Source organism: Alosa sapidissima, chromosome 4, assembly GCF_018492685.1.
Source record: "Alosa sapidissima isolate fAloSap1 chromosome 4, fAloSap1.pri, whole genome shotgun sequence".
NCBI classification, from domain to species: Eukaryota; Metazoa; Chordata; class Actinopteri; order Clupeiformes; family Clupeidae; genus Alosa; species Alosa sapidissima.
The window spans coordinates 12818498-12837665 of record NC_055960.1 but is presented as its reverse complement, the minus strand read 5'-3'; the positions used below and the strand labels follow the sequence as shown (position 1 = coordinate 12837665).

Genomic DNA, 19168 nt, shown 5'->3' with positions numbered 1-19168 from the left:
TGATTATTGAATTGCAACTAACACACCATTACTTTCATGTTCTTCATGCCATACATCTGTGGCTCTGGTTCATTGTGGCCAATGTTATAGGTCCTCCTTCAAAGCACAACATGTGCTGCCACAGCCCAAACCACAAGCAGAATTATAATTTTTTGTACACACACAAAAATTCCAATGCAGTCCTGCAAGATACAAAAACAACAACACAGAAGCTGCTTAACCGCACATGCTGCATGTTGTACCCGGGATCCATAAAGGCCCTCTTGATAGAATGACATCTCCATCAAGAGAGACATACTCAGATATATAAGTCAAATGTCCTCTTTTGTGCAAACGGTTTCTTTGACTTAAAATGGTTGCTATAGGTACATGACAATGATGTCATCACTTGATTTTTCAAGGTTGAGCACCAGGATGGCCGAGTGGTTAAGGCGTTGGACTTAAGATCCAATGGACGTATGTCCTCGTGGGTTCGAACCCCACTCCTGGTAACTATCTTAATGGTGCAGAGGCTGGGACAACCCTGATTATTGAATTACAACTAACACACCTTTACTTTCATGTTCTTCATGCCATACATCTGTGGCTCTGATTCATTGTGGCCAATGTTATAGGTCCTCCTTCAAAGCACAACATGTGCTGCCACAGCCCAAACCACAAGCACAATTATAATTTTTTGTACACACACAAAAATTCCAATGCAGTCCTGCAAGATACAAAAACAACAACACAGAAGCTGCTTAACCGCACGTGCTGCATGTTGTACCCGGGATCCATAAAGGCCCTCTTGATAGAATGACATCTCCATCAAGAGAGACATACTCAGATATATAAGTCAAATGTCCTCTTTTGTACAAACGGTTTCTTTGACTTAAAATGGTTGCTATAGGTACATGACAATGATGTCATCACTTGATTTTTCAAGTTTGAGCACCAGGATGGCCGAGTGGTTAAGGCGTTGGACTTAAGATCCAATGGACGTATGTCCTCGTCGGTTCGAACCCCACTCCTGGTAACTGTCTTAATGGTGCAGAGGCTGGGACAACCCTGATTATTGAATTGCAACTAACACACCATTACTTTCATGTTCTTCATGCCATACATCTGTGGCTCTGGTTCATTGTGGCCAATGTTATAGGTCCTCCTTCAAAGCACAACATGTGCTGCCACAGCCCAAACCACAAGCACAATTATAATTTTTTGTACACACACAAAAATTCCAATGCAGTCCTGCAAGATACAAAAACAACAACACAGAAGCTGCTTAACCGCACGTGCTGCATGTTGTACCCGGGATCCATAAAGGCCCTCTTGATAGAATGACATCTCCATCAAGAGAGACATACTCAGATATATAAGTCAAATGTCCTCTTTTGTACAAACGGTTTCTTTGACTTAAAATGGTTGCTATAGGTACATGACAATTATTTCATCACTTGATTTTTCAAGTTTGAGCACCAGGATGGCCGAGTGGTTAAGGCGTTGGACTAAAGATCCAATGGACGTATGTCCTCGTGGGTACGAACCCCACTCCTGCTAACTATCTTAATGGTGCAGAGGCTGGGACAACCCTGATTATTGAATTGCAACTAACACACCATTACTTTCATGTTCTTCATGCCATACATCTGTGGCTCTGGTTCATTGTGGCCAATGTTATAGGTCCTCCTTCAAAGCACAACATGTGCTGCCACAGCCCAAACCACAAGCAGAATTATAATTTTTTGTACACACACAAAAATTCCAATGCAGTCCTGCAAGATACAAAAACAACAACACAGAAGCTGCTTAACCGCACGTGCTGCATGTTGTACCCGGGATCCATAAAGGCCCTCTTGATAGAATGACATCTCCATCAAGAGAGACATACTCAGATATATAAGTCAAATGTCCTCTTTTGTACAAACGGTTTCTTTGACTTAAAATGGTTGCTATAGGTACATGACAATGATGTCATCACTTGATTTTTCACGTTTGAGCACCAGGATGGCCGAGTGGTTAAGGCGTTGGACTTAAGATCCAATGGACGTATGTCCTCGTGGGTTCGAACCCCACTCCTGGTAACTATCTTAATGGTGCAGAGGCTGGGACAACCCTGATTATTGAATTGCAACTAACACACCATTACTTTCATGTTCTTCATGCCATACATCTGTGGCTCTGGTTCATTGTGGCCAATGTTATAGGTCCTCCTTCAAAGCACAACATGTGCTGCCACAGCCCAAACCACAAGCAGAATTATAATTTTTTGTACACACACAAAAATTCCAATGCAGTCCTGCAAGACACAAAAACAACAACACAGAAGCTGCTTAACCGCACGTGCTGCATGTTGTACCCGGGATCCATAAAGGCCCTCTTGATAGAATGACATCTCCATCAAGAGAGACATACTCAGATATATAAGTCAAATGTCCTCTTTTGTGCAAACGGTTTCTTTGACTTAAAATGGTTGCTATAGGTACATGACAATGATGTCATCACTTGATTTTTCAAGTTTGAGCACCAGGATGGCCGAGTGGTTAAGGCGTTGGACTTAAGATCCAATGGACGTATGTCCTCGTGGGTTCGAACCCCACTCCTGGTAACTATCTTAATGGTGCAGAGGCTGGGACAACCCTGATTATTGAATTACAACTAACACACCATTACTTTCATGTTCTTCATGCCATACATCTGTGGCTCTGATTCATTGTGGCCAATGTTATAGGTCCTCCTTCAAAGCACAACATGTGCTGCCACAGCCCAAACCACAAGCACAATTATAATTTTTTGTACACACACAAAAATTCCAATGCAGTCCTGCAAGATACAAAAACAACAACACAGAAGCTGCTTAACCGCACGTGCTGCATGTTGTACCCGGGATCCATAAAGGCCCTCTTGATAGAATGACATCTCCATCAAGAGAGACATACTCAGATATATAAGTCAAATGTCCTCTTTTGTACAAACGGTTTCTTTGACTTAAAATGGTTGCTATAGGTACATGACAATGATGTCATAACTTGATTTTTCAAGTTTGAGCACCAGGATGGCCGAGTGGTTAAGGCGTTGGACTTAAGATCCAATGGACGTATGTCCTCGTCGGTTCGAACCCCACTCCTGGTAACTGTCTTAATGGTGCAGAGGCTGGGACAACCCTGATTATTGAATTGCAACTAACACACCATTACTTTCATGTTCTTCATGCCATACATCTGTGGCTCTGGTTCATTGTGGCCAATGTTATAGGTCCTCCTTCAAAGCACAACATGTGCTGCCACAGCCCAAACCACAAGCACAATTATAATTTTTTGTACACACACAAAAATTCCAATGCAGTCCTGCAAGATACAAAAACAACAACACAGAAGCTGCTTAACCGCACGTGCTGCATGTTGTACCCGGGATCCATAAAGGCCCTCTTGATAGAATGACATCTCCATCAAGAGAGACATACTCAGATATATAAGTCAAATGTCCTCTTTTGTACAAACGGTTTCTTTGACTTAAAATGGTTGCTATAGGTACATGACAATTATTTCATCACTTGATTTTTCAAGTTTGAGCACCAGGATGGCCGAGTGGTTAAGGCGTTGGACTAAAGATCCAATGGACGTATGTCCTCGTGGGTACGAACCCCACTCCTGCTAACTATCTTAATGGTGCAGAGGCTGGGACAACCCTGATTATTGAATTGCAACTAACACACCATTACTTTCATGTTCTTCATGCCATACATCTGTGGCTCTGGTTCATTGTGGCCAATGTTATAGGTCCTCCTTCAAAGCACAACATGTGCTGCCACAGCCCAAACCACAAGCAGAATTATAATTTTTTGTACACACACAAAAATTCCAATGCAGTCCTGCAAGATACAAAAACAACAACACAGAAGCTGCTTAACCGCACGTGCTGCATGTTGTACCCGGGATCCATAAAGGCCCTCTTGATAGAATGACATCTCCATCAAGAGAGACATACTCAGATATATAAGTCAAATGTCCTCTTTTGTACAAACGGTTTCTTTGACTTAAAATGGTTGCTATAGGTACATGACAATGATGTCATCACTTGATTTTTCACGTTTGAGCACCAGGATGGCCGAGTGGTTAAGGCGTTGGACTTAAGATCCAATGGACGTATGTCCTCGTGGGTTCGAACCCCACTCCTGGTAACTATCTTAATGGTGCAGAGGCTGGGACAACCCTGATTATTGAATTGCAACTAACACACCATTACTTTCATGTTCTTCATGCCATACATCTGTGGCTCTGGTTCATTGTGGCCAATGTTATAGGTCCTCCTTCAAAGCACAACATGTGCTGCCACAGCCCAAACCACAAGCAGAATTATAATTTTTTGTACACACACAAAAATTCCAATGCAGTCCTGCAAGACACAAAAACAACAACACAGAAGCTGCTTAACCGCACGTGCTGCATGTTGTACCCGGGATCCATAAAGGCCCTCTTGATAGAATGACATCTCCATCAAGAGAGACATACTCAGATATATAAGTCAAATGTCCTCTTTTGTGCAAACGGTTTCTTTGACTTAAAATGGTTGCTATAGGTACATGACAATGATGTCATCACTTGATTTTTCAAGTTTGAGCACCAGGATGGCCGAGTGGTTAAGGCGTTGGACTTAAGATCCAATGGACGTATGTCCTCGTGGGTTCGAACCCCACTCCTGGTAACTATCTTAATGGTGCAGAGGCTGGGACAACCCTGATTATTGAATTACAACTAACACACCATTACTTTCATGTTCTTCATGCCATACATCTGTGGCTCTGATTCATTGTGGCCAATGTTATAGGTCCTCCTTCAAAGCACAACATGTGCTGCCACAGCCCAAACCACAAGCACAATTATAATTTTTTGTACACACACAAAAATTCCAATGCAGTCCTGCAAGATACAAAAACAACAACACAGAAGCTGCTTAACCGCACGTGCTGCATGTTGTACCCGGGATCCATAAAGGCCCTCTTGATAGAATGACATCTCCATCAAGAGAGACATACTCAGATATATAAGTCAAATGTCCTCTTTTGTACAAACGGTTTCTTTGACTTAAAATGGTTGCTATAGGTACATGACAATGATGTCATAACTTGATTTTTCAAGTTTGAGCACCAGGATGGCCGAGTGGTTAAGGCGTTGGACTTAAGATCCAATGGACGTATGTCCTCGTCGGTTCGAACCCCACTCCTGGTAACTGTCTTAATGGTGCAGAGGCTGGGACAACCCTGATTATTGAATTGCAACTAACACACCATTACTTTCATGTTCTTCATGCCATACATCTGTGGCTCTGGTTCATTGTGGCCAATGTTATAGGTCCTCCTTCAAAGCACAACATGTGCTGCCACAGCCCAAACCACAAGCACAATTATAATTTTTTGTACACACACAAAAATTCCAATGCAGTCCTGCAAGATACAAAAACAACAACACAGAAGCTGCTTAACCGCACGTGCTGCATGTTGTACCCGGGATCCATAAAGGCCCTCTTGATAGAATGACATCTCCATCAAGAGAGACATACTCAGATATATAAGTCAAATGTCCTCTTTTGTACAAACGGTTTCTTTGACTTAAAATGGTTGCTATAGGTACATGACAATTATGTCATCACTTGATTTTTCACATTTGAGCACCAGGATGGCCGAGTGGTTAAGGCGTTGGACTTAAGATCCAATGGACGTATGTCCTCGTGGGTTCGAACCCCACTCCTGGTAACTATCTTAATGGTGCAGAGGCTGGGACAACCCTGATTATTGAATTACAACTAACACACCTTTACTTTCATGTTCTTCATGCCATACATCTGTGGCTCTGATTCATTGTGGCCAATGTTATAGGTCCTCCTTCAAAGCACAACATGTGCTGCCACAGCCCAAACCACAAGCACAATTATAATTTTTTGTACACACACAAAAATTCCAATGCAGTCCTGCAAGATACAAAAACAACAACACAGAAGCTGCTTAACCGCACGTGCTGCATGTTGTACCCGGGATCCATAAAGGCCCTCTTGATAGAATGACATCTCCATCAAGAGAGACATACTCAGATATATAAGTCAAATGTCCTCTTTTGTGCAAACGGTTTCTTTGACTTAAAATGGTTGCTATAGGTACATGACAATGATGTCATCACTTGATTTTTCAAGTTTGAGCACCAGGATGGCCGAGTGGTTAAGGCGTTGGACTTAAGATCCAATGGACGTATGTCCTCGTGGGTTCGAACCCCACTCCTGGTAACTATCTTAATGGTGCAGAGGCTGGGACAACCCTGATTATTGAATTACAACTAACACACCTTTACTTTCATGTTCTTCATGCCATACATCTGTGGCTCTGATTCATTGTGGCCAATGTTATAGGTCCTCCTTCAAAGCACAACATGTGCTGCCACAGCCCAAACCACAAGCACAATTATAATTTTTTGTACACACACAAAAATTCCAATGCAGTCCTGCAAGATACAAAAACAACAACACAGAAGCTGCTTAACCGCACGTGCTGCATGTTGTACCCGGGATCCATAAAGGCCCTCTTGATAGAATGACATCTCCATCAAGAGAGACATACTCAGATATATAAGTCAAATGTCCTCTTTTGTACAAACGGTTTCTTTGACTTAAAATGGTTGCTATAGGTACATGACAATTATTTCATCACTTGATTTTTCAAGTTTGAGCACCAGGATGGCCGAGTGGTTAAGGCGTTGGACTAAAGATCCAATGGACGTATGTCCTCGTGGGTACGAACCCCACTCCTGCTAACTATCTTAATGGTGCAGAGGCTGGGACAACCCTGATTATTGAATTGCAACTAACACACCATTACTTTCATGTTCTTCATGCCATACATCTGTGGCTCTGGTTCATTGTGGCCAATGTTATAGGTCCTCCTTCAAAGCACAACATGTGCTGCCACAGCCCAAACCACAAGCACAATTATAATTTTTTGTACACACACAAAAATTCCAATGCAGTCCTGCAAGATACAAAAACAACAACACAGAAGCTGCTTAACCGCACGTGCTGCATGTTGTACCCGGGATCCATAAAGGCCCTCTTGATAGAATGACATCTCCATCAAGAGAGACATACTCAGATATATAAGTCAAATGTCCTCTTTTGTACAAACGGTTTCTTTGACTTAAAATGGTTGCTATAGGTACATGACAATGATGTCATCACTTGATTTTTCAAGTTTGAGCACCAGGATGGCCGAGTGGTTAAGGCGTTGGATTTAAGATCCAATGGACGTATGTCCTCGTCGGTTCGAACCCCACTCCTGGTAACTGTCTTAATGGTGCAGAGGCTGGGACAACCCTGATTATTGAATTGCAACTAACACACCATTACTTTCATGTTCTTCATGCCATACATCTGTGGCTCTGGTTCATTGTGGCCAATGTTATAGGTCCTCCTTCAAAGCACAACATGTGCTGCCACAGCCCAAACCACAAGCAGAATTATAATTTTTTGTACACACACAAAAATTCCAATGCAGTCCTGCAAGATACAAAAACAACAACACAGAAGCTGCTTAACCGCACGTGCTGCATGTTGTACCCGGGATCCATAAAGGCCCTCTTGATAGAATGACATCTCCATCAAGAGAGACATACTCAGATATATAAGTCAAATGTCCTCTTTTGTGCAAACGGTTTCTTTGACTTAAAATGGTTGCTATAGGTACATGACAATGATGTCATCACTTGATTTTTCAAGGTTGAGCACCAGGATGGCCGAGTGGTTAAGGCGTTGGACTTAAGATCCAATGGACGTATGTCCTCGTGGGTTCGAACCCCACTCCTGGTAACTATCTTAATGGTGCAGAGGCTGGGACAACCCTGATTATTGAATTACAACTAACACACCTTTACTTTCATGTTCTTCATGCCATACATCTGTGGCTCTGATTCATTGTGGCCAATGTTATAGGTCCTCCTTCAAAGCACAACATGTGCTGCCACAGCCCAAACCACAAGCACAATTATAATTTTTTGTACACACACAAAAATTCCAATGCAGTCCTGCAAGATACAAAAACAACAACACAGAAGCTGCTTAACCGCACGTGCTGCATGTTGTACCCGGGATCCATAAAGGCCCTCTTGATAGAATGACATCTCCATCAAGAGAGACATACTCAGATATATAAGTCAAATGTCCTCTTTTGTACAAACGGTTTCTTTGACTTAAAATGGTTGCTATAGGTACATGACAATGATGTCATCACTTGATTTTTCAAGTTTGAGCACCAGGATGGCCGAGTGGTTAAGGCGTTGGACTTAAGATCCAATGGACGTATGTCCTCGTCGGTTCGAACCCCACTCCTGGTAACTGTCTTAATGGTGCAGAGGCTGGGACAACCCTGATTATTGAATTGCAACTAACACACCATTACTTTCATGTTCTTCATGCCATACATCTGTGGCTCTGGTTCATTGTGGCCAATGTTATAGGTCCTCCTTCAAAGCACAACATGTGCTGCCACAGCCCAAACCACAAGCACAATTATAATTTTTTGTACACACACAAAAATTCCAATGCAGTCCTGCAAGATACAAAAACAACAACACAGAAGCTGCTTAACCGCACGTGCTGCATGTTGTACCCGGGATCCATAAAGGCCCTCTTGATAGAATGACATCTCCATCAAGAGAGACATACTCAGATATATAAGTCAAATGTCCTCTTTTGTACAAACGGTTTCTTTGACTTAAAATGGTTGCTATAGGTACATGACAATGATGTCATCACTTGATTTTTCAAGTTTGAGCACCAGGATGGCCGAGTGGTTAAGGCGTTGGACTAAAGATCCAATGGACGTATGTCCTCGTGGGTACGAACCCCACTCCTGCTAACTATCTTAATGGTGCAGAGGCTGGGACAACCCTGATTATTGAATTGCAACTAACACACCATTACTTTCATGTTCTTCATGCCATACATCTGTGGCTCTGGTTCATTGTGGCCAATGTTATAGGTCCTCCTTCAAAGCACAACATGTGCTGCCACAGCCCAAACCACAAGCAGAATTATAATTTTTTGTACACACACAAAAATTCCAATGCAGTCCTGCAAGATACAAAAACAACAACACAGAAGCTGCTTAACCGCACGTGCTGCATGTTGTACCCGGGATCCATAAAGGCCCTCTTGATAGAATGACATCTCCATCAAGAGAGACATACTCAGATATATAAGTCAAATGTCCTCTTTTGTACAAACGGTTTCTTTGACTTAAAATGGTTGCTATAGGTACATGACAATTATGTCATCACTTGATTTTACACGTTTGAGCACCAGGATGGCCGAGTGGTTAAGGCGTTGGACTTAAGATCCAATGGACGTATGTCCTCGTGGGTTCGAACCCCACTCCTGGTAACTATCTTAATGGTGCAGAGGCTGGGACAACCCTGATTATTGAATTGCAACTAACACACCATTACTTTCATGTTCTTCATGCCATACATCTGTGGCTCTGGTTCATTGTGGCCAATGTTATAGGTCCTCCTTCAAAGCACAACATGTGCTGCCACAGCCCAAACCACAAGCACAATTATAATTTTTTGTACACACACAAAAATTCCAATGCAGTCCTGCAAGATACAAAAACAACAACACAGAAGCTGCTTAACCGCACGTGCTGCATGTTGTACCCGGGATCCATAAAGGCCCTCTTGATAGAATGACATCTCCATCAAGAGAGACATACTCAGATATATAAGTCAAATGTCCTCTTTTGTACAAACGGTTTCTTTGACTTAAAATGGTTGCTATAGGTACATGACAATGATGTCATCACTTGATTTTTCAAGTTTGAGCACCAGGATGGCCGAGTGGTTAAGGCGTTGGACTTAAGATCCAATGGACGTATGTCCTCGTCGGTTCGAACCCCACTCCTGGTAACTGTCTTAATGGTGCAGAGGCTGGGACAACCCTGATTATTGAATTGCAACTAACACACCATTACTTTCATGTTCTTCATGCCATACATCTGTGGCTCTGGTTCATTGTGGCCAATGTTATAGGTCCTCCTTCAAAGCACAACATGTGCTGCCACAGCCCAAACCACAAGCACAATTATAATTTTTTGTACACACACAAAAATTCCAATGCAGTCCTGCAAGATACAAAAACAACAACACAGAAGCTGCTTAACCGCACGTGCTGCATGTTGTACCCGGGATCCATAAAGGCCCTCTTGATAGAATGACATCTCCATCAAGAGAGACATACTCAGATATATAAGTCAAATGTCCTCTTTTGTACAAACGGTTTCTTTGACTTAAAATGGTTGCTATAGGTACATGACAATTATGTCATCACTTGATTTTTCACATTTGAGCACCAGGATGGCCGAGTGGTTAAGGCGTTGGACTTAAGATCCAATGGACGTATGTCCTCGTGGGTTCGAACCCCACTCCTGGTAACTATCTTAATGGTGCAGAGGCTGGGACAACCCTGATTATTGAATTGCAACTAACACACCATTACTTTCATGTTCTTCATGCCATACATCTGTGGCTCTGGTTCATTGTGGCCAATGTTATAGGTCCTCCTTCAAAGCACAACATGTGCTGCCACAGCCCAAACCACAAGCACAATTATAATTTTTTGTACACACACAAAAATTCCAATGCAGTCCTGCAAGATACAAAAACAACAACACAGAAGCTGCTTAACCGCACGTGCTGCATGTTGTACCCGGGATCCATAAAGGCCCTCTTGATAGAATGACATCTCCATCAAGAGAGACATACTCAGATATATAAGTCAAATGTCCTCTTTTGTACAAACGGTTTCTTTGACTTAAAATGGTTGCTATAGGTACATGACAATGATGTCATCACTTGATTTTTCAAGTTTGAGCACCAGGATGGCCGAGTGGTTAAGGCGTTGGACTTAAGATCCAATGGACGTATGTCCTCGTCGGTTCGAACCCCACTCCTGGTAACTGTCTTAATGGTGCAGAGGCTGGGACAACCCTGATTATTGAATTGCAACTAACACACCATTACTTTCATGTTCTTCATGCCATACATCTGTGGCTCTGGTTCATTGTGGCCAATGTTATAGGTCCTCCTTCAAAGCACAACATGTGCTGCCACAGCCCAAACCACAAGCACAATTATAATTTTTTGTACACACACAAAAATTCCAATGCAGTCCTGCAAGATACAAAAACAACAACACAGAAGCTGCTTAACCGCACGTGCTGCATGTTGTACCCGGGATCCATAAAGGCCCTCTTGATAGAATGACATCTCCATCAAGAGAGACATACTCAGATATATAAGTCAAATGTCCTCTTTTGTACAAACGGTTTCTTTGACTTAAAATGGTTGCTATAGGTACATGACAATTATGTCATCACTTGATTTTTCACATTTGAGCACCAGGATGGCCGAGTGGTTAAGGCGTTGGACTTAAGATCCAATGGACGTATGTCCTCGTGGGTTCAAACCCCACTCCTGGTAACTATCTTAATGGTGCAGAGGCTGGGACAACCCTGATTATTGAATTGCAACTAACACACCATTACTTTCATGTTCTTCATGCCATACATCTGTGGCTCTGGTTCATTGTGGCCAATGTTATAGGTCCTCCTTCAAAGCACAACATGTGCTGCCACAGCCCAAACCACAAGCAGAATTATAATTTTTTGTACACACACAAAAATTCCAATGCAGTCCTGCAAGATACAAAAACAACAACACAGAAGCTGCTTAACCGCACGTGCTGCATGTTGTACCCGGGATCCATAAAGGCCCTCTTGATAGAATGACATCTCCATCAAGAGAGACATACTCAGATATATAAGTCAAATGTCCTCTTTTGTGCAAACGGTTTCTTTGACTTAAAATGGTTGCTATAGGTACATGACAATGATGTCATCACTTGATTTTTCAAGTTTGAGCACCAGGATGGCCGAGTGGTTAAGGCGTTGGACTTAAGATCCAATGGACGTATGTCCTCGTGGGTTCGAACCCCACTCCTGGTAACTATCTTAATGGTGCAGAGGCTGGGACAACCCTGATTATTGAATTACAACTAACACACCTTTACTTTCATGTTCTTCATGCCATACATCTGTGGCTCTGATTCATTGTGGCCAATGTTATAGGTCCTCCTTCAAAGCACAACATGTGCTGCCACAGCCCAAACCACAAGCACAATTATAATTTTTTGTACACACACAAAAATTCCAATGCAGTCCTGCAAGATACAAAAACAACAACACAGAAGCTGCTTAACCGCACGTGCTGCATGTTGTACCCGGGATCCATAAAGGCCCTCTTGATAGAATGACATCTCCATCAAGAGAGACATACTCAGATATATAAGTCAAATGTCCTCTTTTGTGCAAACGGATTCTTTGACTTAAAATGGTTGCTATAGGTACATGACAATGATGTCATCACTTGATTTTTCAAGTTTGAGCACCAGGATGGCCGAGTGGTTAAGGCGTTGGACTTAAGATCCAATGGACGTATGTCCTCGTGGGTTCGAACCCCACTCCTGGTAACTATCTTAATGGTGCAGAGGCTGGGACAACCCTGATTATTGAATTACAACTAACACACCTTTACTTTCATGTTCTTCATGCCATACATCTGTGGCTCTGATTCATTGTGGCCAATGTTATAGGTCCTCCTTCAAAGCACAACATGTGCTGCCACAGCCCAAACCACAAGCACAATTATAATTTTTTGTACACACACAAAAATTCCAATGCAGTCCTGCAAGATACAAAAACAACAACACAGAAGCTGCTTAACCGCACGTGCTGCATGTTGTACCCGGGATCCATAAAGGCCCTCTTGATAGAATGACATCTCCATCAAGAGAGACATACTCAGATATATAAGTCAAATGTCCTCTTTTGTACAAACGGTTTCTTTGACTTAAAATGGTTGCTATAGGTACATGACAATTATGTCATCACTTGATTTTTCACGTTTGAGCACCAGGATGGCCGAGCGGTTAAGGCGTTGGACTTAAGATCCAATGGACTTATGTCCTCGTGGGTTCGAACCCCACTCCTGGTAACTATCTTAATGGTGCAGAGGCTGGGACAACCCTGATTATTGAATTGCAACTAACACACCATTACTTTCATGTTCTTCATGCCATACATCTGTGGCTCTGGTTCATTGTGGCCAATGTTATAGGTCCTCCTTCAAAGCACAACATGTGCTGCCACAGCCCAAACCACAAGCACAATTATAATTTTTTGTACACACACAAAAATTCCAATGCAGTCCTGCAAGATACAAAAACAACAACACAGAAGCTGCTTAACCGCACGTGCTGCATGTTGTACCCGGGATCCATAAAGGCCCTCTTGATAGAATGACATCTCCATCAAGAGAGACATACTCAGATATATAAGTCAAATGTCCTCTTTTGTACAAACGGTTTCTTTGACTTAAAATGGTTGCTATAGGTACATGACAATTATGTCATCACTTGATTTTTCACGTTTGAGCACCAGGATGGCCGAGTGGTTAAGGCGTTGGACTTAAGATCCAATGGACGTATGTCCTCGTGGGTTCGAACCCCACTCCTGGTAACTATCTTAATGGTGCAGAGGCTGGGACAACCCTGATTATTGAATTGCAACTAACACACCATTACTTTCATGTTCTTCATGCCATACATCTGTGGCTCTGGTTCATTGTGGCCAATGTTATAGGTCCTCCTTCAAAGCACAACATGTGCTGCCACAGCCCAAACCACAAGCACAATTATAATTTTTTGTACACACACAAAAATTCCAATGCAGTCCTGCAAGACACAAAAACAACAACACATAAGCTGCTTAACCGCACGTGCTGCATGTTGTACCCGGGATCCATAAAGGCCCTCTTGATAGAATGACATCTCCATCAAGAGAGACATACTCAGATATATAAGTCAAATGTCCTCTTTTGTGCAAACGGTTTCTTTGACTTAAAATGGTTGCTATAGGTACATGACAATGATGTCATCACTTGATTTTTCAAGTTTGAGCACCAGGATGGCCGAGTGGTTAAGGCGTTGGACTTAAGATCCAATGGACGTATGTCCTCGTGGGTTCGAACCCCACTCCTGGTAACTATCTTAATGGTGCAGAGGCTGGGACAACCCTGATTATTGAATTACAACTAACACACCATTACTTTCATGTTCTTCATGCCATACATCTGTGGCTCTGATTCATTGTGGCCAATGTTATAGGTCCTCCTTCAAAGCACAACATGTGCTGCCACAGCCCAAACCACAAGCACAATTATAATTTTTTGTACACACACAAAAATTCCAATGCAGTCCTGCAAGATACAAAAACAACAACACAGAAGCTGCTTAACCGCACGTGCTGCATGTTGTACCCGGGATCCATAAAGGCCCTCTTGATAGAATGACATCTCCATCAAGAGAGACATACTCAGATATATAAGTCAAATGTCCTCTTTTGTACAAACGGTTTCTTTGACTTAAAATGGTTGCTATAGGTACATGACAATGATGTCATCACTTGATTTTTCAAGTTTGAGCACCAGGATGGCCGAGTGGTTAAGGCGTTGGACTTAAGATCCAATGGACGTATGTCCTCGTCGGTTCGAACCCCACTCCTGGTAACTGTCTTAATGGTGCAGAGGCTGGGACAACCCTGATTATTGAATTGCAACTAACACACCATTACTTTCATGTTCTTCATGCCATACATCTGTGGCTCTGGTTCATTGTGGCCAATGTTATAGGTCCTCCTTCAAAGCACAACATGTGCTGCCACAGCCCAAACCACAAGCACAATTATAATTTTTTGTACACACACAAAAATTCCAATGCAGTCCTGCAAGATACAAAAACAACAACACAGAAGCTGCTTAACCGCACGTGCTGCATGTTGTACCCGGGATCCATAAAGGCCCTCTTGATAGAATGACATCTCCATCAAGAGAGACATACTCAGATATATAAGTCAAATGTCCTCTTTTGTACAAACGGTTTCTTTGACTTAAAATGGTTGCTATAGGTACATGACAATTATGTCATCACTTGATTTTTCACATTTGAGCACCAGGATGGCCGAGTGGTTAAGGCGTTGGACTTAAGATCCAATGGACGTATGTCCTCGTGGGTTCGAACCCCACTCCTGGTAACTATCTTAATGGTGCAGAGGCTGGGACAACCCTGATTATTGAATTGCAACTAACACACCATTACTTTCATGTTCTTCATGCCATACATCTGTGGCTCTGGTTCATTGTGGCCAATGTTATAGGTCCTCCTTCAAAGCACAACATGTGCTGCCACAGCCCAAACCACAAGCACAATTATAATTTTTTGTACACACACAAAAATTCCAATGCAGTCCTGCAAGACACAAAAACAACAACACATAAGCTGCTTAACCGCACGTGCTGCATGTTGTACCCGGGATCCATAAAGGCCCTCTTGATAGAATGACATCTCCATCAAGAGAGACATACTCAGATATATAAGTCAAATGTCCTCTTTTGTGCAAACGGTTTCTTTGACTTAAAATGGTTGCTATAGGTACATGACAATGATGTCATCACTTGATTTTTCAAGTTTGAGCACCAGGATGGCCGAGTGGTTAAGGCGTTGGACTTAAGATCCAATGGACGTATGTCCTCGTGGGTTCGAACCCCACTCCTGGTAACTATCTTAATGGTGCAGAGGCTGGGACAACCCTGATTATTGAATTACAACTAACACACCATTACTTTCATGTTCTTCATGCCATACATCTGTGGCTCTGATTCATTGTGGCCAATGTTATAGGTCCTCCTTCAAAGCACAACATGTGCTGCCACAGCCCAAACCACAAGCACAATTATAATTTTTTGTACACACACAAAAATTCCAATGCAGTCCTGCAAGATACAAAAACAACAACACAGAAGCTGCTTAACCGCACGTGCTGCATGTTGTACCCGGGATCCATAAAGGCCCTCTTGATAGAATGACATCTCCATCAAGAGAGACATACTCAGATATATAAGTCAAATGTCCTCTTTTGTACAAACGGTTTCTTTGACTTAAAATGGTTGCTATAGGTACATGACAATGATGTCATCACTTGATTTTTCAAGTTTGAGCACCAGGATGGCCGAGTGGTTAAGGCGTTGGACTTAAGATCCAATGGACGTATGTCCTCGTCGGTTCGAACCCCACTCCTGGTAACTGTCTTAATGGTGCAGAGGCTGGGACAACCCTGATTATTGAATTGCAACTAACACACCATTACTTTCATGTTCTTCATGCCATACATCTGTGGCTCTGGTTCATTGTGGCCAATGTTATAGGTCCTCCTTCAAAGCACAACATGTGCTGCCACAGCCCAAACCACAAGCACAATTATAATTTTTTGTACACACACAAAAATTCCAATGCAGTCCTGCAAGATACAAAAACAACAACACAGAAGCTGCTTAACCGCACGTGCTGCATGTTGTACCCGGGATCCATAAAGGCCCTCTTGATAGAATGACATCTCCATCAAGAGAGACATACTCAGATATATAAGTCAAATGTCCTCTTTTGTACAAACGGTTTCTTTGACTTAAAATGGTTGCTATAGGTACATGACAATTATGTCATCACTTGATTTTTCACATTTGAGCACCAGGATGGCCGAGTGGTTAAGGCGTTGGACTTAAGATCCAATGGACGTATGTCCTCGTGGGTTCAAACCCCACTCCTGGTAACTATCTTAATGGTGCAGAGGCTGGGACAACCCTGATTATTGAATTGCAACTAACACACCATTACTTTCATGTTCTTCATGCCATACATCTGTGGCTCTGGTTCATTGTGGCCAATGTTATAGGTCCTCCTTCAAAGCACAACATGTGCTGCCACAGCCCAAACCACAAGCAGAATTATAATTTTTTGTACACACACAAAAATTCCAATGCAGTCCTGCAAGATACAAAAACAACAACACAGAAGCTGCTTAACCGCACGTGCTGCATGTTGTACCCGGGATCCATAAAGGCCCTCTTGATAGAATGACATCTCCATCAAGAGAGACATACTCAGATATATAAGTCAAATGTCCTCTTTTGTGCAAACGGTTTCTTTGACTTAAAATGGTTGCTATAGGTACATGACAATGATGTCATCACTTGATTTTTCAAGTTTGAGCACCAGGATGGCCGAGTGGTTAAGGCGTTGGACTTAAGATCCAATGGACGTATGTCCTCGTGGGTTCGAACCCCACTCCTGGTAACTATCTTAATGGTGCAGAGGCTGGGACAACCCTGATTATTGAATTACAACTAACACACCTTTACTTTCATGTTCTTCATGCCATACATCTGTGGCTCTGATTCATTGTGGCCAATGTTATAGGTCCTCCTTCAAAGCACAACATGTGCTGCCACAGCCCAAACCACAAGCACAATTATAATTTTTTGTACACACACAAAAATTCCAATGCAGTCCTGCAAGATACAAAAACAACAACACAGAAGCTGCTTAACCGCACGTGCTGCATGTTGTACCCGGGATCCATAAAGGCCCTCTTGATAGAATGACATCTCCATCAAGAGAGACATACTCAGATATATAAGTCAAATGTCCTCTTTTGTACAAACGGTTTCTTTGACTTAAAATGGTTGCTATAGGTACATGACAATGATGTCATCACTTGATTTTTCAAGTTTGAGCACCAGGATGGCCGAGTGGTTAAGGCGTTGGACTTAAGATCCAATGGACGTATGTCCTCGTCGGTTCGAACCCCACTCCTGGTAACTGTCTTAATGGTGCAGAGGCTGGGACAACCCTGATTATTGAATTGCAACTAACACACCATTACTTTCATGTTCTTCATGCCATACATCTGTGGCTCTGGTTCATTGTGGCCAATGTTATAGGTCCTCCTTCAAAGCACAACATGTGCTGCCACAGCCCAAACCACAAGCAGAATTATAATTTTTTGTACACACACAAAAATTCCAATGCAGTCCTGCAAGATACAAAAACAACAACACAGAAGCTGCTTAACCGCACGTGCTGCATGTTGTACCCGGGATCCATAAAGGCCCTCTTGATAGAATGACATCTCCATCAAGAGAGACATACTCAGATATATAAGTCAAATGTCCTCTTTTGTGCAAACGGTTTCTTTGACTTAAAATGGTTGCTATAGGTACATGACAATGATGTCATCACTTGATTTTTCAAGTTTGAGCACCAGGATGGCCGAGTGGTTAAGGCGTTGGACTTAAGATCCAATGGACGTATGTCCTCGTGGGTTCGAACCCCACTCCTGGTAACTATCTTAATGGTGCAGAGGCTGGGACAACCCTGATTATTGAATTACAACTAACACACCTTTACTTTCATGTTCTTCATGCCATACATCTGTGGCTCTGATTCATTGTGGCCAATGTTATAGGTCCTCCTTCAAAGCACAACATGTGCTGCCACAGCCCAAACCACAAGCACAATTATAATTTTTTGTACACACACAAAAATTCCAATGCAGTCCTGCAAGATACAAAAACAACAACACAGAAGCTGCTTAACCGCACGTGCTGCATGTTGTACCCGGGATCCATAAAGGCCCTCTTGATAGAATGACATCTCCATCAAGAGAGACATACTCAGATATATAAGTCAAATGTCCTCTTTTGTACAAACGGTTTCTTTGACTTAAAATGGTTGCTATAGGTACATGACAATGATGTCATCACTTGATTTTTCAAGTTTGAGCACCAGGATGGCCGAGTGGTTAAGGCGTTGGACTTAAGATCCAATGGACGTATGTCCTCGTCGGTTCGAACCCCACTCCTGGTAACTGTCTTAATGGTGCAGAGGCTGGGACAACCCTGATTATTGAATTGCAACTAACACACCATTACTTTCATGTTCTTCATGCCATACATCTGTGGCTCTGGTTCATTGTGGCCAATGTTATAGGTCCTCCTTCAAAGCACAACATGTGCTGCCACAGCCCAAACCACAAGCAGAATTATAATTTTTTGTACACACACAAAAATTCCAATGCAGTCCTGCAAGATACAAAAACAACAACACAGAAGCTGCTTAACCGCACGTGCTGCATGTTGTACCCGGGATCCATAAAGGCCCTCTTGATAGAATGACATCTCCATCAAGAGAGACATACTCAGAT

The 19168-nt window shown here is 42.5% G+C and overlaps 36 non-coding genes across 36 annotated transcripts; all 36 read left to right on the top strand.

The window, feature by feature from the left end:
* The first annotated feature begins 408 nt into the window (after positions 1-408).
* trnal-uaa lies at positions 409-491 on the top strand. Its single transcript has one exon. It is a non-coding gene; the product is annotated as a tRNA-Leu (tRNA).
* Positions 492-932: 441 nt separating this feature from the next.
* On the top strand, positions 933-1015 carry trnal-uaa. Its single transcript has one exon. It is a non-coding gene; the product is annotated as a tRNA-Leu (tRNA).
* A 441-nt stretch (positions 1016-1456) lies between these two features.
* On the top strand, positions 1457-1539 carry trnaf-aaa. The gene has a single exon. It is a non-coding gene; the product is annotated as a tRNA-Phe (tRNA).
* Positions 1540-1980: 441 nt separating this feature from the next.
* On the top strand, positions 1981-2063 carry trnal-uaa. The gene has a single exon. It is a non-coding gene; the product is annotated as a tRNA-Leu (tRNA).
* Positions 2064-2504: 441 nt separating this feature from the next.
* Positions 2505-2587, top strand: trnal-uaa. The gene has a single exon. It is a non-coding gene; the product is annotated as a tRNA-Leu (tRNA).
* A 441-nt stretch (positions 2588-3028) lies between these two features.
* Positions 3029-3111, top strand: trnal-uaa. Its single transcript has one exon. It is a non-coding gene; the product is annotated as a tRNA-Leu (tRNA).
* Positions 3112-3552: 441 nt separating this feature from the next.
* Positions 3553-3635, top strand: trnaf-aaa. Its single transcript has one exon. It is a non-coding gene; the product is annotated as a tRNA-Phe (tRNA).
* A 441-nt stretch (positions 3636-4076) lies between these two features.
* On the top strand, positions 4077-4159 carry trnal-uaa. Its single transcript has one exon. It is a non-coding gene; the product is annotated as a tRNA-Leu (tRNA).
* Positions 4160-4600: 441 nt separating this feature from the next.
* On the top strand, positions 4601-4683 carry trnal-uaa. Its single transcript has one exon. It is a non-coding gene; the product is annotated as a tRNA-Leu (tRNA).
* A 441-nt stretch (positions 4684-5124) lies between these two features.
* On the top strand, positions 5125-5207 carry trnal-uaa. The gene has a single exon. It is a non-coding gene; the product is annotated as a tRNA-Leu (tRNA).
* Positions 5208-5648: 441 nt separating this feature from the next.
* trnal-uaa lies at positions 5649-5731 on the top strand. The gene has a single exon. It is a non-coding gene; the product is annotated as a tRNA-Leu (tRNA).
* Positions 5732-6172: 441 nt separating this feature from the next.
* On the top strand, positions 6173-6255 carry trnal-uaa. The gene has a single exon. It is a non-coding gene; the product is annotated as a tRNA-Leu (tRNA).
* Positions 6256-6696: 441 nt separating this feature from the next.
* On the top strand, positions 6697-6779 carry trnaf-aaa. Its single transcript has one exon. It is a non-coding gene; the product is annotated as a tRNA-Phe (tRNA).
* Positions 6780-7220: 441 nt separating this feature from the next.
* Positions 7221-7303, top strand: trnal-uaa. Its single transcript has one exon. It is a non-coding gene; the product is annotated as a tRNA-Leu (tRNA).
* Positions 7304-7744: 441 nt separating this feature from the next.
* On the top strand, positions 7745-7827 carry trnal-uaa. Its single transcript has one exon. It is a non-coding gene; the product is annotated as a tRNA-Leu (tRNA).
* Positions 7828-8268: 441 nt separating this feature from the next.
* Positions 8269-8351, top strand: trnal-uaa. Its single transcript has one exon. It is a non-coding gene; the product is annotated as a tRNA-Leu (tRNA).
* A 441-nt stretch (positions 8352-8792) lies between these two features.
* On the top strand, positions 8793-8875 carry trnaf-aaa. Its single transcript has one exon. It is a non-coding gene; the product is annotated as a tRNA-Phe (tRNA).
* Positions 8876-9316: 441 nt separating this feature from the next.
* Positions 9317-9399, top strand: trnal-uaa. The gene has a single exon. It is a non-coding gene; the product is annotated as a tRNA-Leu (tRNA).
* A 441-nt stretch (positions 9400-9840) lies between these two features.
* Positions 9841-9923, top strand: trnal-uaa. The gene has a single exon. It is a non-coding gene; the product is annotated as a tRNA-Leu (tRNA).
* A 441-nt stretch (positions 9924-10364) lies between these two features.
* On the top strand, positions 10365-10447 carry trnal-uaa. Its single transcript has one exon. It is a non-coding gene; the product is annotated as a tRNA-Leu (tRNA).
* A 441-nt stretch (positions 10448-10888) lies between these two features.
* Positions 10889-10971, top strand: trnal-uaa. Its single transcript has one exon. It is a non-coding gene; the product is annotated as a tRNA-Leu (tRNA).
* A 441-nt stretch (positions 10972-11412) lies between these two features.
* trnal-uaa lies at positions 11413-11495 on the top strand. The gene has a single exon. It is a non-coding gene; the product is annotated as a tRNA-Leu (tRNA).
* Positions 11496-11936: 441 nt separating this feature from the next.
* trnal-uaa lies at positions 11937-12019 on the top strand. Its single transcript has one exon. It is a non-coding gene; the product is annotated as a tRNA-Leu (tRNA).
* Positions 12020-12460: 441 nt separating this feature from the next.
* trnal-uaa lies at positions 12461-12543 on the top strand. The gene has a single exon. It is a non-coding gene; the product is annotated as a tRNA-Leu (tRNA).
* Positions 12544-12984: 441 nt separating this feature from the next.
* Positions 12985-13067, top strand: trnal-uaa. The gene has a single exon. It is a non-coding gene; the product is annotated as a tRNA-Leu (tRNA).
* Positions 13068-13508: 441 nt separating this feature from the next.
* trnal-uaa lies at positions 13509-13591 on the top strand. The gene has a single exon. It is a non-coding gene; the product is annotated as a tRNA-Leu (tRNA).
* A 441-nt stretch (positions 13592-14032) lies between these two features.
* Positions 14033-14115, top strand: trnal-uaa. The gene has a single exon. It is a non-coding gene; the product is annotated as a tRNA-Leu (tRNA).
* Positions 14116-14556: 441 nt separating this feature from the next.
* Positions 14557-14639, top strand: trnal-uaa. The gene has a single exon. It is a non-coding gene; the product is annotated as a tRNA-Leu (tRNA).
* Positions 14640-15080: 441 nt separating this feature from the next.
* trnal-uaa lies at positions 15081-15163 on the top strand. Its single transcript has one exon. It is a non-coding gene; the product is annotated as a tRNA-Leu (tRNA).
* A 441-nt stretch (positions 15164-15604) lies between these two features.
* trnal-uaa lies at positions 15605-15687 on the top strand. The gene has a single exon. It is a non-coding gene; the product is annotated as a tRNA-Leu (tRNA).
* Positions 15688-16128: 441 nt separating this feature from the next.
* On the top strand, positions 16129-16211 carry trnal-uaa. The gene has a single exon. It is a non-coding gene; the product is annotated as a tRNA-Leu (tRNA).
* Positions 16212-16652: 441 nt separating this feature from the next.
* On the top strand, positions 16653-16735 carry trnal-uaa. Its single transcript has one exon. It is a non-coding gene; the product is annotated as a tRNA-Leu (tRNA).
* A 441-nt stretch (positions 16736-17176) lies between these two features.
* Positions 17177-17259, top strand: trnal-uaa. Its single transcript has one exon. It is a non-coding gene; the product is annotated as a tRNA-Leu (tRNA).
* A 441-nt stretch (positions 17260-17700) lies between these two features.
* On the top strand, positions 17701-17783 carry trnal-uaa. Its single transcript has one exon. It is a non-coding gene; the product is annotated as a tRNA-Leu (tRNA).
* Positions 17784-18224: 441 nt separating this feature from the next.
* trnal-uaa lies at positions 18225-18307 on the top strand. Its single transcript has one exon. It is a non-coding gene; the product is annotated as a tRNA-Leu (tRNA).
* A 441-nt stretch (positions 18308-18748) lies between these two features.
* On the top strand, positions 18749-18831 carry trnal-uaa. Its single transcript has one exon. It is a non-coding gene; the product is annotated as a tRNA-Leu (tRNA).
* Positions 18832-19168: the final 337 nt, after the last annotated feature.